At 49.2% G+C, this 12,197-nt stretch overlaps 2 protein-coding genes across 12 annotated transcripts in view; one reads left to right on the forward strand and one right to left on the reverse strand.

The window, feature by feature from the left end:
• Positions 1-667, reverse strand: part of LOC145509529 (USP6 N-terminal-like protein) — a 44,440-nt gene extending 43,773 nt beyond the window's left edge. For 2 of the 4 annotated variants that reach the window (XM_081498371.1, XM_081498370.1), the window contains exon 1: positions 280-487. The gene's annotated coding sequence lies outside the window, so the exon portion shown is untranslated. Of the gene's footprint in view, positions 1-279 lie in introns of all 4 variants that reach the window. The other 2 variants (XM_081498367.1, XM_081498369.1) reach the window with 2 other exon arrangements.
• SMARCA4 (SWI/SNF related BAF chromatin remodeling complex subunit ATPase 4) overlaps positions 263-12,197 on the forward strand; it is an 89,424-nt gene continuing 77,489 nt past the window's right edge. For all 8 annotated transcript variants that reach the window (XM_081498353.1, XM_081498356.1, XM_081498358.1 and 5 more), the window contains exon 1: positions 263-415. The gene's annotated coding sequence lies outside the window, so the exon portion shown is untranslated. The remainder of the gene's footprint in view (positions 416-12,197) is intronic.

Below are 12,197 nucleotides of genomic sequence, written 5' to 3' on the forward strand. Positions count from 1 at the left end.
GCGCGCAGGCGCATGACCGTCCCGCACAGAGTTGGGAGGCGCGTCGGGCGCTCTAGCTCTCTCTGGCCCCACCCACCCCTCCCCGACAACCCCGGCCAGACGCGCACGCGCGCTAGGAGCGGAAGGGTGGGCGGGCACGCGCACGAAGACGGGCCAGCAGCGGAAGCGAGAGAGGGAGTTCGTGGTGGGGGGAGGGGAGGTGGCGAGTGCGCGCGCAGCGGGGGCGCGGGCAGCGTGGGGGGGGCGGCTGAGGCAGGCGGGCGCGCGCGCGAGGCTTACCCTAGCTCGGCGGCGGCGGCGGCGGCGGCGGCTGCTTCTTTGTTTCGTGAGGAGAAGCGAGACGCCCATTCTGCCCCCGGCCCCGCGTGGAGGGGCGGGGGCGGCGCCAGGAAGGCGACGGCGCCGGCGACTCCCGGTAAGGAACGCGGGTCGCGGGGGGAGCGCGGCGCGGGGCTTGGGAGGACGGTTTGAATGGAGCCGGGGCGCCGAGGGGGGAGGGGGCCGCCGGCGCCCGGAGCGGGGCCGGGGTACGGCGGCGCCCGAGGGTCAAGAAGCCTGGCCGGCACCGCGCGCGCGGCGAAGGCCACAGGCAGCGAGGCCTCGGCGACTACAGTATTCGCGGGCCGGCGGGGTGGGGGCCCGGGCCGCGTGGAGGCCGCGCGCCCCCAGCGCGCGCTCTCGCCGGGGTCGCAGGACAAAGCGCGTCGCCCAGTCGGCGGTCCCGGGGCCCACATCCCGGTGTCCGCCGGGGCTGCAACAATAGCCAGGCGTCCGGGCTTTTCTGGTTACGTTCTAACGGGTCCGATTCGAATGTTGCCTTTTGGCGAGGCTGCAGTCGGAGCTCAATAGGAAAAGCCCCAGGTGTGTCCAGCGTCGCCCGGACACGAACATTAGCAGCCCCCCTGGGTTAGCCGACCTGAATTTTTATTTTTAAAAAAGTCATGTCGTTTTAGATTTAAAAGGAAAGAGGTAAATAACTCTTATAACCCCTCGCAAGTAGTGATTTGAGAACGTTTGCCCTGAAACCGGGGGTCGGCAGCAGTGGGGAAGGACGGAGAGAACTGTTTGCTGTTGAAAGCATTGTTTTAGTTTTGCATCCTTTCCCCTTTCTTCCAGTCGATTTTCCAGATTAAGGCTTTTATTTAAAACTTGAATCTTAAAGGAGAAAGTGTTTTGTGAAGGTCTTGAAGACACTAATCTTGGTATTTTTTCCCCCTAGTGAATCATTGGGGAAAGTAGGGAATAAGCAGTGAGAGCCACTTCCTAGGAATTTGAAACAAGTTTTCACTTTTAAATGACAGGCCTGATTCGAGTTTGACTCCTGGCTGTTGCTGGTCACTCCGCTGTGTGACAGGAGGCAAATAGCTTAATCTTTCCGAACCTCTCGGTGTCTTCATATGTGAAATGAGAATAATGGCACAAATGGAGCTGATGAAAGCCTATAAAATGGTTCCTGTCAAGAGGGAAGCACTATTGTTGTTGTTCAGTCCAATCTCTTCCATTCTTGTTCAACACATACTTGTTGAGCCCCAACTGGGTGTTTTGTAGTTGGAGGTTGGGTGCCCAGAGGAGCCCGTCCAGTCTTGTAGGGGAACAGGTGGTAAATGTGGGAACAACTCCTGGAGGCCTGTCATGTGTGAGGAATGGGTGCGAGTGGTGGGAACCAGAGATCAGGGTAGCTGCATGGAAGAGGGGGCCTTTACTCAGGGTTAGGGAGGACCCCCAGGTTGTATTTGACCAGCCGGGACCAGTCATTGCTCCCCTCTGCTACTTTTGCACATGGTCATCTTGATCCTTTCTTGTGTTAGGAGTTACTCCAGTTTGTAATTACACATCTCTTCTCCAAGGGCCATCAGAGCTGTGTCTGTGTAATCTCCTTTAGTGTACCCTGGCCCAGTGTGTAGTAGGCCCTTCGCGAACATTTGTGGATGAAGGAGAAGGGTACTCTTGAGGATTGAGTAGCCTTGTGTGTGAAGTGCTTGGCCCAGGACTTGAGGGCGAGTTGCAGACAATAAATATTAGTTGCTGGCGCTGTGTTTTGCTTTGTTTAATTTTTTTCTAAAGCTTTCCAGGCCATTTTCCCCAAACTTCAATCCCCCAACAGTGAGGGTGTGGGGTGGTGGTTAATAGGAGGTGGTGTTGTGGAGTGCTAGTTCTGGAATTAGACCTCCTGGATTCACAGTCAGCTCTAAATTCTAGTTTGACCTCAAGCAAGACACTTACCAGTAGGTCCCCCCACTTGAGAAACAGATATGACAGCAGTGCCAGCTCAAAGAATTGTGAGGGTTGAAAAGATAGTATGGGAAGTGGCTTAACACGCTGCAGAGTCTGGCCTGTAATGAGCTCTCAATTTATCGGAGGTGGTTTTGTTTATATGTATGTATTTGTAAATTAACTGTTCAGGAAACTGAAAACATGAGAGTCATTCTGTATCCCAGAAACCCCAGGTTTGATGTGCTGGTTATATACATTTTCCTAATTTTCTTTAAACTCAATACACATACAATTATGAAAATAATAAGCGTTCCTCCTCAGTGCCACTTGAAATCATTTGTGCCCAACCTTTCAGAGGGGCTTCCCAGATGGTGCAGTGGTAAAGAATCCTCCTGCCAATGCAAGAGACATAGGAGATGTGGATTCAGTCCCTGGGTCGGGAAGATCCCCTGGAGGAGGGCTTGGCAACCCACTTCAGTATTCTTGCCTGGAGAATCCCATGGACAGAGGAACCTGGTGGGCTACAGTCCGTGGGGTTGCAGAGTCGGACACTATTGAGCACACACGCCAGCCCTTCAGGAGATGTTGATCTTGCAGGTTTTTTGGGGGGTGTTCATTGTGGGGTGACCTCCTCAGAGCTTTGGTGCAGGGCAGTGCAGTGGTCTCCAGACTTTCCATCAGTGAAAAGCACTCCAACATAAACACATATTTATTTTTTTTAAACACATAATTTATTTATATGCCTTTGCTTCTCTTGTGGGTCCTCAAAACATTGGGAGGTAACTGTAGACCAGCTTCCAGTCCTCACTGTTTATCAGATGTGGGAGAGGGGGAGGGACTTGGTGTGTTGGGTGAATATCCCGTGAGAATGTTCTGCCAGTGAAGAAACTGAGGTCCAGGCATATTTCACCAGGGCCTCTGGGGTTGAACATCCAAGTCTAACTCCTGGGTTGGCCAGTTTCCCTCTTGGTGCCTCCAAGAAATGGGGTAAGTCCTCAGACATGACGGCTGATTTTGGCCTGGGTCATCAGGGCTACCGTGGCTCGGAGGGCATTCAGAATGACCCCAGACAGAGCACAATGTCCATGGCGCCCCCTGGAGTTGTGCAGGAAGTGGCCCACCCACGCATTCCCTGTTCATTTAGGGAACAGGCATGCACCTGCTATGAACCTGGTGCTGCTGGGGGCTGAGAGTTAAGCCAAGAACAGGCAGACAAGGACCCTGTCCTCATTCACTCATATCCATCTCCTTATTTGCAAAGAGAGCTGGTCCAGTAATTGTACCCAACTTGTATGATTGTTCCAAGGACTAAACAACAGCAAAACGATGGATGACCAATGTTAAGTGCTTAGGAAAGTGCCTGACACACAAGAGCAAACAGTTTGTCGCTGTTGTTATTTATTAGGATCCCAACATCATCCTAGCGGGTTAAGATACAGAATGGGTTTTTGCCCCATTGCGGTAGTTCCATATGTTTTCAAAGTGGTAGGAAAGGAATCGGTGCCTCTATTTTGTCCTTAATAATTTATTTTAAAATGCTGTGCTTTGCAGTTTCACCACACAGCATTGGAAAGAGGGAAGTGTGTTAGGTGGCTTGGATTTTGAAAAACGTAAAATGTTCATTTTCCGTTTCACATATCTCCTCGTAACTTGATTGGAACACTGGAGAATCAAAGTTTTTTTTTTTTTAAATAAAAAGAATGCGCAAAACCTACTCTAAAAGGGAAGTAACCGCGCGCGAATATTGGTGAGGGGAGAGGTCTGAGGGTGAATTTCTGCGAACTGAGTTAAGGTCATGTGAGCTCTTATCTTCCAGGTGTCATCCCTAAGAAGCGGGAAGCTCATCGGTATGATCATTGATATCTTTGTGGTTGCTCTTGTGTGCTTAGTCGACAGTCGTGTCCAACTCTTTGTGACCCCATGGACTGTAGCCCGCCAGGCGCCTCTGTCCATGGAATTTCCCAGGCAAGAATACTGGAGTAGGTTGTCATTTCCTACTCCAGGAGATCTTCCAACCCAGGGATCGAACCCCCATCTCCTGCGTCTCCTGCATTGCAGGCAGATTCTTTACTTGCTGAGCCACTGGGGAAATTTTTCAGGATACAGATTTGATGGGCATGAAAAAGTGGGCCTCTGCTCATCTTCCTGAGTGGGAAGCGGCCTGGAGCTGCCTCCAGGCGTAGCTGGGTTTCTTGGGGGATTCCGTTTCCCACAGCAGAGGGAAGGAAGGGTTGTAGCCAGTTCCCTCCAGTTCCCCTCAGGGAATGGGCTTTGTTGCCCTGGCCCCTTCCTGGAAGTCAAGACTGGTTTCCAGAGCTTGGTTTTGGGGCTCCGTTACTTTGCCTAAGGGCTGTGTATTCATTTTTGTGTGTGGACACTTGTAACCCGGGAGCAGTCTGAGTTTCGCTCACTGTGAAGTCTACCAGGTCCTGGAGTGTGATAAAGAGGAAGGGCTCTCCCAGTGAGGACCTGCTGTAGAGCCTGGGGGATTTATTCAATGTTTTGGCATAGCCTATAGGGGAAAAGAATCTGAAAAGGGTTATGTACAAATATCACTGTGTTGTACCCCTGAAGCTAACACATGGTAAACCAACTAGACTGCAATTAAAAAGAGGATGGGCTTTAAAATGGCTCCCTGGGGTGGTGTAAGTTCTCCTTTCACTGGCGAGTCGCGCCCCGCTGGTTCAGGAAGCAGGTGGCCGTGTGGCAGTTGCTGCCTCACCTGGTACCGTGAGAGACGGGAGGGGGCAGGGTTTGCCCCAAAAGCCTCATAGCTGGAGGGAGGATGTCTCGTGTGCCCATGGCTACACTGATGTGCAGGAGGCGCTTCTGGCCCTGATGAACTCCGAGCGCACATTGGACTGCAGCCTGGACTCTTGGCGCCTCCTCAGAATAGCCCCTGGAGGCTCTTGCCTCTGGAGTGCTCTCTGCTGCACTTTGTGCTCCTCTGGACGCTCCTCCTCCTGTGTCTTCTGTTCCTCAGCCAGCATCGGTGCTCAGGCACCGGAGTCAGACCGGCTAGAGGCAGGCAGGCCTCTCTTCCCACGTGACTTTGGGCAAACAGCCTCTCGGAGCATAAACCCCCTGTTTCACCCCTAGCGGGTGTGAGTTGAGGCCAAAATGCAGCCTGGCTGGGCTTGGCTAAGCCTGGTTACAAGGCTGGTTGCCCCCAGGGAAGGGACACTTTTTGTATTTATTTTTTTAAATTATTTATTTATTTATTTATGGCTGTGCTGAGTCTTCATTGCTTCTCGGTCTTATTTTTCCAGTTTCAATAAGCAGGGGTGAGTCTTTAGTTGCAGTGCACGGACTTCTCGTTGCCATGGCTTCCCTTGTTGTGGAGCACAGGCTTTAGGTGTGTGGGCTTCAGTAGTTGCAGCCCCTGGGCTCTAGCACACTGGCTCAGTAGTTGGCGGTGCACAGGGTTAGTTGCTCTGTGGCATGTGGGATCTTCCCGGACCAGGGATGGAACCCGTGTCTCCTGCATTGGCAGGTGGATTCTTAAGCCACCAGAAAAGCCCCTATATTTCAAATGGCATGGCATGTGCTAGCTGAGGCCCTCCTGGTCACTTTGGTCATCCCTGTCTTCTCTTATTCCCTCACTCTCACATCCATTCCATCTGCCGGTTCAGAAAAATATTCTAAAACCATTGTCAGACCATGTCACTGCCTTACCTGGAATATACCAGTGGTTTCCCGTTGCACCTTGGGTGGCCTTCTACTTCCTCACCGCTGCCCTCAAGGCCTGTGATCTGTGCTCTTCACCCATCTCTGGTCTCATCTGCAACCTCTGCCTTCTCATCTGCTCTTCTCCTCTAGGGTCCTGCCCCAGGGCCTTTGTTGCACTCCAGATTTCTGCTCAGATGTGTCCCCACCACTGAGACTGTCCCTGGCCACCGTGATTGGAAGCGCACCTCCCATCAGCTTGACTGTTAATCCTACTTGATTATGCATAGCATTTCCACCCACTAACAATGTTGTGTCCTGTTTATTTGTGTCACTCAGTTGTCAGTCCCACCAGGCAGAGACTTTGTTCTCTGCTTTATGCCCCGTCCCTGGAACCCAGTTCAGGGCGAGTTTGTTCTCCCCAGGTATTTGGAGGTGGCTGGAGGGCCTGCCGCAACACTGTTGCAAGTGTCAGTTGTAGGTACCACACTTGCAGTGTGCGTCCCTGTTGTAGGCAGCTTCTCTTCAGCCGTCTCCAGGAGTCACAGGTAATGCTCAGTGGTGAGTACAGAGCAGGCCTCACAGCAGACTCGGTGGTGGTCTTGCTGTTCATCCGTGGGGATCGGTCAGCCTTAACAGAGGAGAGGAGGAGAGTCTACCCAGGTTTCAGAGGCAGAGCAGGGTCAGGACTGAAGCTGAAGCTCCAGTACTTTGGTCATCTGATGCAAAGAGCTGACTCATTGGAAAAGACCCTGATGCTGGGAAAGATTGAGGGCAAGAGGAGAAGGGGGCGACAGAGGATGAAATGGTTGGGTGGCATCATCAACTCAGTGGACATGAGTCTGAGCAAATTCCGGGAGATAGTGAAGGACAGGGAAGCCTCTCGTGCTGTAGTCCATGGGGTCGAAAAAAGAGTCGGACACAAGTGAGCGACTAAACAAGGGTCAGGACAGAACTGTAAAACTTGTTATGGTTACTTGATGCGTGTTTATGTAGGGTCACCTGGAGTCTGCTGTGCTCAGTCGCTAAGTCGTGTCTAACTCTTTGTGACACCATGAACTGTAACCCGCCAGGCTCCTCTGTCCATGGAATTTTCCAGGCTAGAATACTGGAGTGGGTTTCCATTTCCTCCTCCAGGACACATGGAGTCTGGGTCATAGTAAAAAGAGTTTGTTGTAGATAGGCAGTGTTTGTGTTCTGGAAGGTAGACGGTTTTATCTCCCTGCCAGATTAGAGCTTGAACTCCCTGAGGGCCTGGTTGCCTTGTGTCTCCTGGCATGTTATAAGTGGGGAGGTGCTCTTCAGTGGTTTTCAAAGGAATGAAATACTTAAGGGCAGAGTGGGAGGGGGAGGATTCCAATGAATCAAATGATGTATAATTCCCAGTGCTAAAAATAATACTCAGTAACAATTTGCATGTCTACCGCTTAGGTAGACCTGAGAAGACATTGCAGTTTATCATCAGGACATGGTTTTTTAGTTTCTGAAATGTATTCTCTTTTAAATGCAGGGCAAGGTTTTGCTACTTAATTATGTTGCAAGGATAATGTTTGCCACAGAACAGCCAGCTTCCAGGCAGCTGTGGGCTCAGGAATGTGCTATTTCCATGTGGTCCCTGAAACCACAGGTGCCTCGACTGACACGTCCTTGCTGGTTTGAGGACTGCTGCACCCCACAGCCTCAGGTCAGGTGTGGAGGGTTTTATTAATTGTGGAGTATCTAGGGGAAATCTCATTTTGTAGTTTAAATGTGACAAATGAGGCTGGATTTGCTGAAGCCACCTGGCCAAGCCACCTTGAACCCTCTGAGCTCCAAGTCATGACTTGACTGCCATGGAGCTGCTGCTGAAATGTGTCTTCAAACAAATTTCTCCACAACCCCAGAAACAAAGCAGCAGCTATCCTAGGACCAAACTTAAATATACAGCCGGTTTTTAGGCAAAATGGAAAAAAAAAACCCTTAACTGATCATCTCAGTAAGTAGATTTCAGAGGGTCCCCATTGCCCGTTAGCAGCCTGTCCTGCTGTGGTGGTCAGCCATCAGCCATCATGGTCCTTTTAAGAGAAATCATGGTCCTTAGAAGCACTAAAGCCGGTACAAAAGAAGAAATGAGACCTCTGATACTGAAGCAGTCTGCTTCCACATCTGAACATCAGCACAGCAATTTTGGTGAAGTTGGAAGTAGATGGAAAATAACACAGTCTCCAAAATGCTTTCATCGTCCTTGTTTATTTCCCCAGAGACACTTCCTGGGCATCTTCTCTGAGTGTTGACTTCCCAGGTATTTTGTCTGCCCTAGGCTTTTTTTTTTTCCTTAAAAAGTGTGTGTGTGTGTGTGTGTTTAAATCCTGTTTACAGAAGTAATAGATGGTTAAAACACACACACACAAAGAAAAAACTCCAGAAGTCTATGATGTGGAACGTGTTAAGTTCCCCATCACACGCCTCCATAGAGAGCCACTGGCAGTTTGGTGCATGTTTTCTTGGGGCTAGCTTCTATGCTTGGATCAACATGAGGAAATTGTTATTCTTAGCAAAACAGTGCTCGGGCCTACACCCCTGACTTTGATGATACCTTCTTCCCCCGCCTCATTGTGGATCATCTCCAGATACATATGTACCGTGCTACCGCATTCTTTTTTTTTTTTTAAACTTACTCATTCATTTACCTATTTTGGGCCATGCTGGCTTTTGATTGCCTCGTGCACCCTTTCTCTAGTTGCAAGCAGAAGCTATTTTCTAGTTGCAGTGCACAGGCTTCCCATTGCAGTAGCTTCTCTTGTTGTGAAACACAGGCTCTAGGCACGTGGGCTTCAGTGGTTGCAGCACTCGGGCTTAATAGCCTCCTTGCTGGTGGGATCTTAGTTCCCTGACCAGGGATTGAACCCATTCCCTTGCATTGGCAGGCAGGTGGACCTCCAGGGAAGTTCTGCAGTCAGCCAAGGGAAGGAGCCTCCCCATGATTTCTTTGTGACTGATGTGTCCTCAGTAATAGTCACACAGAAGCAAGACATAATCCCCCTGAATTTTGAAATATTCCTTTCTTTTTATATCTCCATAACCTTGAAGCAGTTAAGGAAAACCTGCTTTCTCTCTTCACAGTACTTTTGACACCAAACATGTTTTTTTTTTTTCCCCACACCAAACAGTTCTCCAGGTTTCTATGGACACCATTCGGGTGTCCTGCAGTTCATTTGAATTCTGACACTAACCACCCAGAGTTAGTGGGGACCTCACGGGTTAGGGGTTCAGTCCCACGAGACTGATGCCCTTTCAGATACCAGTTGCAAGTAGTGAGTGGCTTTCCAGGTTATCCACACTTCTTTCCAGTTGGTTACAAACAGGGATTCCCACGATGCCCTTGTCAGGTTTGGTAATTTGCTGCTGCTGCTGCTGCTGTTGTTTAGTCACTAAGTAGTGTCCAATTCTTTGTGATTCCATGGACTGTAGCCCCCAGGCTCCTCTCTCCACAGGATTTCCTAGGCAAGAATATTGCACTGGGTTGCCATTTCCTTCTCCAGGGAATCTTAACTTATGTTTACTGGTTTAATAAAGGCTACAGATGAACAGCCAGCAGAAGAGAAACGTGAGGTGAGGTTCAGAAAAGTCCTCACTTTCACTGAGTGCAGAAGTCTCTGTCCCCATGCAGTTGGGGTGCACCAGCCTCTTGGCACATGGATGTGTTCACCAACCCTGAAGCTCTGTGAACCCCGTAGTTTAGGGTTTTTGGTGTTTCGTCACATAACCATGATCTATGAACTCAGTCTCCAGCTCCTCTTCTCTCCCTGGAGGATGGAGCTGAAATTTCTAAATTATTAACATCTTTCTTCTGATTGGCTCCCATCCTAAAGTCATTCAGGAGCCCACCTGGAGTAGCCTCATTAGAACCAAAGACTGTCTTGTCTCTGAGGGAATTCTAAGGGATTTTGGAGCTCTGTGTAAGATGCTCTTATCACCCTTATCACTTAAAAAATTGCATGGGTTTTAGGAACTCTGTCAAGAACTGAAGGTAGAGACCACAAATACATTATTTCTCATTGTCACAGATAGGCAAAGATTTCTTAAATAGAACCCCAAAACCATTAATTGTAAAAGAACAGACTTGATACATTCAGTTCAGTTCAGTCACTCAGTCATGTCCAACTCTTTGCAACCCCATGGACTGTAGCATGCCAGGCTTCCCTGTCCATCACTTAACTACTGGAGCTTGCTCAAACTCATGTCCATTGAGTCAGTGATGCCATCCTGCCATGTCATCCTCTGTTGTCCCCTTCTCCCACCTTCAATCTTTCCCAGCATCAGAGTCTTTTCCAGTGAGTCAGTTCTTCGCATCAGGTGGCCAAAGTATTGGAGGTTCAGCTTCAGCATCAGTTCTTCCAGTGAAGACTGGACTGATTTCCTTCAGGATTGACTGGTTTGATCTCCTTGCAGTCCAAGGGACTCTTAAGAGTCTTCTCCAACACCACAGTTCAAAAGCATCATTTCCTTGGCACCCAGCCTTCTTTATAATCCAACTCTCACATCCATATATGACTACTGGAAAAACCATAGCTTTGACTAGATGGATGTTTGTCGGCAAAGTAGTGTCTCTGCTTTTTAATATGCTGTCTAGGTTTGTCATATACTTTCTTCCAAGGAACAAGTGTCTTTTTAATTTCATGGCTGCAGTCACTATCTGCAGTGATTTTGGAGCCCAAGAAAATAAAGTCTGTCACTGTTTCCATTGTTTCTCCATCTATTTGCCATGAAGTGATGGGACTGAATGCCATGATCTTCATTTTTTGAATGTTGAGTTTTAAGCCAACTTTTTTGCTCTCCTCTTTCACTTTCATCAAGAGGCTCTTTAGTTCTTCACTTTCTGCCATAAGGGTGGTGTCATCTGCATATCTGAGGTTATTGATATTTCTCCCAGCAATCTTGATTTCAGCTTTGGCTTCCTTGGTGGCTCAGCTGGTAAAGGAACTGCCTGTAATGTGGGGGACCTGCGTTCGATCCCTGGGTTGGGAAGCACCCCTGGAGAAGGGAAAGGCTACCCACTCCAGTATTCTGGCCTGGAGAATTCCATGGACTGTATAGTCTATGGGGTCGCAAAGAGTCAGACACAACTGAGTGACTTTCACTTGATGTATTGGACATCATTAAAATTAAGAACTTGTCTTCATCACTGAGAGACAGTAATTGTAATCACTTATCCCCAATAAAATGTTAGTGAAAACTTAGAGCCTGTGTGGAAGTGGATCTTTTGGTGGCCAGTGAGCAGTGAGCCTATGAAAAGGTGCAACACCGTTAGTCACAAGGAAAATGCAAATTAAGACCATAATGAGATGCAATTATACACTCACCAGAGCGGTGACAAATTAAAAAGACCAACATCACCAAGTGTTGAATTAGAGGAACTGGAATGCTTACTCTGCTGCTGCAGGGAGGGCAGTGTATGCAATTATTTTGCTAATTTGGAAAACTGGCAATATCTGCCAAGCTAACCCAGCAGTTCCCCTCCTGGACACGCACAAGGAAAATGTGCACCCACGTCCACCTACTGACATGGTTCACATAAGCTTTACATGTGCTAGCCAAAACCTGGGAGCACAGGGTCCAGGAATAGGAGAATTAGTGGCTGTCCCTACAGCATGGATGCTCCTCCCAGACCTGACATTGTGCAGAAGTAAATTGTATGACCCTCCTTTCAGGTGGAGTCAGTAGCAGGTGAAACTAACCTACAGTGAGAGAATCCGAACAGGGATTCCACTGGGAGGGTGGTGGTCATGGCTGGAACCAAGTGCCATGGAGGTGTTATTTCTGATCTAGGACTTGTGCAGCTGTACACCTAGGATCTGGACCCTTCAAGTGTGCCACAACCCTAGAGGCTAAATCGAGGGCTGGAGGGCTGCTCCCTGCTTCCCTTTTCCTATACTCCACACCCATGCGATGCTGTAGGTCTGCCCTCCTGTGTCCATGGATGGTACAAGCACCAGTGCCTAATGGGTTCCTTTTTTTTCTTAGTATTTATTTTGGGTCTTAGTTACAGCATGTCTTTGTTGCAGTATGTGGGATCTTTCGTCGAGGTGCACAAACTCTCTAGTTGTGTCACACAGGCTCAGTAGTTGTGTATGCAAGCTTGGTTGCTCCTCGGCGTGTGGAATCTATGTTCCCCTGACCAGGGCTTGAACTTGCGACCCGTGCATTGCAAGGTGGATTCTTAACCACTAGACCACCAGGGAAGTCCATTTTGTTTTTTTAAATTGAGGTATAGTTGTGTGTGTGTCATGCATGCTTAGTTGCTCAGTCATGTACAGCTCTTTGTGACGCCATGGACT

Source organism: Giraffa tippelskirchi, chromosome 6, assembly GCF_054371585.1.
Source record: "Giraffa tippelskirchi isolate mGirTip1 chromosome 6, T2T-mGirTip1v1.2.pri, whole genome shotgun sequence".
NCBI classification, from domain to species: domain Eukaryota; kingdom Metazoa; phylum Chordata; class Mammalia; order Artiodactyla; family Giraffidae; genus Giraffa; species Giraffa tippelskirchi.